Source organism: Gossypium arboreum, chromosome 11 (assembly GCF_025698485.1).
Source record: "Gossypium arboreum isolate Shixiya-1 chromosome 11, ASM2569848v2, whole genome shotgun sequence".
Taxonomy (NCBI): domain Eukaryota; kingdom Viridiplantae; phylum Streptophyta; class Magnoliopsida; order Malvales; family Malvaceae; genus Gossypium; species Gossypium arboreum.
Window position 1 is genome coordinate 113,223,843 of NC_069080.1, and position 5,794 is coordinate 113,229,636.

Here is a 5,794-nt window from a genome sequence, read left to right on the forward strand (position 1 = left end):
AAAATGCCTGATTGGTAAAGCAAGCGAATCCCGTACCTTCCAGATCCTATGGCATGCCAATTATATCCGACTCAACCCGACTAGTTAATAGGGTATTTCATTCACTTTCTCAATTTAATAATTCTTTCATCAATATATCATTCTGATAATCACATATATTTACCCATTTTTACAATTCATACAATTTCATTCAATTCAACAACATATTTAAATTATTCACATTAATTCATAATTCAATACAATTCAATTCACTTTTCAATATGAAATATTCAAATATCGAATCTCATATATTCATATCAATTTCCTCATATTTCCAATCAATATTTTTCAATATAACATTCATTCAATATTCAAATTTTACATAAATCATATATATTATATAATTCAATCAAAATAATTTCAATCAATATAAATTCAATAAATTCATCGCATACTAAAATCAATCCATTTCAATTGTAAAACATCATAATTCAATCACTAACAATTGTCATATGTATATAAATATAACAAATAATGACTAAGTTCGGATTATAGAAATACAAACCATATTTTCTCGAGCTAACTCCTCAACGATCTTTTCTTTTCCTTTAGATGCCGATGCCTCGTTTTCCTTGTTAGCTAAAAAAATAATAACAATTTACATTATTAATTACAGCATTAATTTAAATAATTAATTAAATTTCTACTCAATTTATGCCTAATGTTCCTTTGGTTGCAACTCCCAAATTTTCTTTATACTTCATTCGGAATTATTACTTTATTGTTCTGGCTTCAACAATTCATCCGGATATATTATTTTATTGCTCTAGTTTCAGCAAGAGCTTCATTTTTCATTCGGATAACTTAGTTCTTTTTTTTTTTTTTGCTATGTGAAATAACCCAATAAAACTCTTGCTAGTTGAAAATTCATATATTTATTTCATACTTCAATTCTATTCATTTTCTTCCATATTCATCCTAACTATCAAGTATTCATAATATAACCCTAATTTAAAATTTCTTTTAATTTAGTCCTCTAATACAAAACTTATAGCTTACTTTATATGTAATCCTTTTACTAAATCTTACTTACAATTTATTCAATTAAATCTCTAATTCATCTTTTTCTTCAACATGAACTTTATTTAAAAGCTTATAAACCTTCAAACTATCAAATTAATTTCATCAAAACCTTGTTTTAAGACTTGTAAAATATCAAAATTAAGTGAAAATGGCTATATTGACTTACCAATTAAACTTTAAAGCTTCAAACCTTGAAATTTCTCTTTTCTTTCTTTCCTTTCTTTCTCTCCTTCTTTCTTCCCCTGTTTCACGTTTACCTATTCTGTTTCTTTCCTTTCTTTTATTTACTTGTTATATATATATATAATAACATTGTATTATTACTTATTTATTATTTATACATGTGTATATTATTATTACATATGTATCCATAGATCACCATACATTTGTCATACTTTTATTTATTTATCATATAAAGATCTTATAATATAATTATTTAATTAATAAATATCTTTTATAAATAATAAATATCTTTTAATAATTAAATACATGCATTACAAATGTATGTTTTTTATTTATACACTTGTATCAAATCATTACCATACACATGTCTTTATTTAATTTATTTCATAATATAATATTAATTCATTTAATAATAATAACATTAATAAATATAAATTATAAAACCATAATAAAATTTATTATACATATTTATGCATAAAATCAAAGATTTTTATGCATTTGCCGCCTCACTTAGGACAAATGGCATAATTGTCATTTTGGTCCTTTTTATTTTCTTTTTAATTTACAAGTAACTTTCACACTTTATTTAATTTAATCTTTTTATCTAATTATCCTTATTTAAGCTAAATTCTCTAAATTAATCTCTACTTAACCAGTCAATTAACTTCGTAATTATTTTTTTATAAATATTTTCTAATCCACTTTTCAGAAACAGAGACCCGAAAATATATTTTTCTGATATCCTTAAAATTTGGGTCGTTACGTTTCTCCCCCCTTTTTTAAATTTCGTTCTCGAAATTTACTTGAGAGAGGTGGGGGTATAAGTACAAAGATCTCGCTATTTCTCCCAGTTCTCGTATTGTTTCCTTAATATCATGGCTTCACTTACTCAAGCGAGTTCTCAACAGGCTTTTTCTCCATACGATACATCATTATCCTTTGTTCGAGATAACATATAAAAGATCAATTCTATATCATCTAGACACAAGTCCTAAAAAACCCCATAAATTTCTATAACTTCAGAGGATAAACCATTCAATATATTACCAGTCCAATCTTTCTATAGATTCACGTATCCCAACAGAACGAGGACTCAATATCTCGACGTTTCAAATTCACATATGATTTCTATCTGTCAAACTGTTTCAGTCTATCTCGAATCACTTTCATTCAATTTCCATATAGAATTTTTGACAATCCAATACTGCTTTTAAACTATCTCGAATTATTTCCATTTTTCTTTAGTTTCATGAATCAACCAGCGCCGCATATTCTTTTTCTCACAGTATTCATTCAGATCCCATGCAATTTTATATTCATAATCATTCAGAACTTCATACAGTGCTGGAAACTATTATCACGTACCCAGAACTTATTATACTTGTTCTATAATTAGAGTATAAACTACGTATCTCAATCAGAAATAATAGAAACCATTAGACCATGTAATCTAATAATCTCAGAAACCTATATTTCAAACAATTATTAAGTAAGAAATTTATTCATACCGTAATAAAATATGTAGACTTTACCATACCTTCGAAAACTCTTCAAATATCATCTTAAAGATAAAAGGTGATCCAAATTCAAAATCCATAAAAATTCTATCCCATTTCCATTCTGATATCCTTTCTAGCTGTAACAGTTCTGAAGGTATCTATATCTGATATAAACATTTATATACAATTTCAAAGTATTGCTTTTCTTTCCCAGTCTTCAACTCATCTGGCTCAAACCACTGTACATCTTATTTCTTCTAGAATACATAGACATCTTATTCTTCTGTATAAGCTCTGAATTCTTCAGTACAGCTTCTATTTCTAAATAGCAGACAATCATCAAATTCAATCTGAAATTTTCAATCAAAATCATTTGTTCACTATACCCATTTAACCAGTAACTTATTATCACATTTCTGAACTTTGCAGACCTGCTATAGAGAAGTAAGTTTAACTTTTATTTCAACTAGAATTGAGCGAGTATCAAATAATGACAATTGAGTGTTCATAGCTCATAACACAAAACAAAAATTTTAATTTTGAGTATTCATAACTTCATTTGCCTTTTCCTGGATGATATTCAATTATCAAATCATGATCCTTTAGTGCAAAGACAATAGCTACCACTTCCAAATCATGTATCAAATATTTTTTCTCATGTAATTCTAACTTTCCAAAACATAATTCATTAGTTTTCTTTCTTGCATCAAAATGTTGCTATCCCTGTAAATCACAGGTTTCTTCACCAGATTTTAGACTAAACCAGAACTAATGCTTCAGTTAACTGAGCTTTCAACTAATCAGAACCTTGCTAACGTCTATCAGATCATTCCAATTCTGCATCTTTCTATAATAACCGACTAATTTTAGAAAACCTCTAATTTAAAATATATATATATATTTTTTCACTATCATCTCAGTCACAAAATCTATAGAACATTCAACTTCTTCAATCAACAGTAGCTTGGGCAACTCTTCTGGAAACATATCAGAATTCTCTTGCACTATTGCAACTGATTTAAACTTTAACTTAAATACTTTAATATTCAATACATAAACAAGGTAAATACCATGACCTCTTCCCGGCATATATCTGTGTTGGCATGTTCAATATCATAATAAACAATTAGTTCAATCTTCTCTGTTTCAACAAAACATTTCATCGTTCTAACCTTGCAATATAATACACTTTTGCTTACAATTTACCACCATATCATGTAGAATTAACCATTCCGTTCTTGAAATCACATCAAACAGTATTAACATCGAATTGATCAGAAAACAATAGTATCATTATCAAACAGTTCCTGCAGATCTTATCAACCCATAAATACTGATCAGAAAAATTTAATGCTTCAACCCAAAAATTTCAGCAAACTCAACAGGCAAATCTTTAATAGATACTGAACTTATGTAATCATAGGAATAGTCAAACCAAGATCAATTTAGAATAATCATATTAGTGTCGATAAAGAAGAAAGTACCTGTAATGACATCCAGTAGAGATAAATCTTCTTATATACAATTAACATATATATACCATGGCTGATATTCATTCTCCAGATTTTACAGGAAAATCCTTTGTCACACTTCGACTATTACTTGCATTTCTGGGTTATAGAGTAATCTACCTCTGATAATTGTGGTACTCTATCTTGAAATTTAAATAATATCTTTTTCAACTCTCTTCAATCAATCACTAAGATAATGATCAAAAGAATCATATCTAACTTATATTATGCTCTTTATTCTACATTTTTCGAGCTTATGTTTTTATTTAAACCATCTTCAAACAATTTTTACCTTACAGTTTCTATCGGAATATACCCTCTTATATATTTATTCAATCAAACAAATTCCCTTCATACACAGTTGCAGTTATATGATCCTGTTTAAGCTTCAAGAATTCTGTACATTTCTGATCAAGAAATCTCTGACTGATATATATATATTTCTTTCAGAACTCATCTCAGAAAATTTCCAAATAGCCATTTCATAGTCACAACATAAATCAATATTTCCATTTCTGGGAAGCTAAATCTTTTAGTAGAATATCATACCTTTCTATCATTTATTCGACGAATAAAGCAATTCATTTACAGCCTTGATAATATTCTCTTACCAAATTTCAATTCTTTCAATATCATTTTCAGTTGTAATTCCCAATTCTTCCACACTATATTTACGAAATATTTAACAACAGATACTTACCTGTTCAGATGAACTCTGTATCTTGAAGCACTTCGGGAACTGATTGAGAAACAGGAGAGACAGTTATCTTATATTCACTAAAGAGCATCAGTTATAATTCTAAACATTATGTATCATTTCTTTCTCTATCATTTCATTATTCAACACTCAGTGGACACTCAGCGGTTGATTACTCATTAAGTTATTACTTAGTGTTGTCGATTTAGTTTTTTTATCTAATTCAAGAGACTTTCGTTTTTAGTATACATTTCATGATCAATACTATCAATATTTTCGTCTAATTTTTTCGCTATAATACAAAAGCAAACAAACATATCAGCATCCGATCCTAATTCAATTTCAACTTAACTTTGGCATGTATCTCTAGACTCAATTCCGAGCTCGATTTAATCCGAGAATCGACAAAACTTGATAGCTCTGATACCAACAATTGTAACACCCCTAACCCCAGACTGTCCTCAAAACAGGGTTACGGAGCATTACCGGACCTATCAGACATATACAATTAATATACACATAAATACCAAGACAACCAGATGCACTCATAATTTGTCAAATTTAAACATTTACATATTGTCCAATATTTAATTGTATTTAAATATTAAATATAATCAAATAAATAAATTTCATGCTAAATTAACCAAATTCTATTATATATCATAACCAAACCCAAATCTAATTATTTCATTCTTACATTTATAATTTCAGAATGACACACACATAAGACACCCTAGGTACATGCCATTACCAATAATTAACACACTTTACCTTAATGACTTCGAGATCGGCCTAGGATGCTGATTCAATGTTCTATCTTTACTTAACCTGCGCACCGAAAC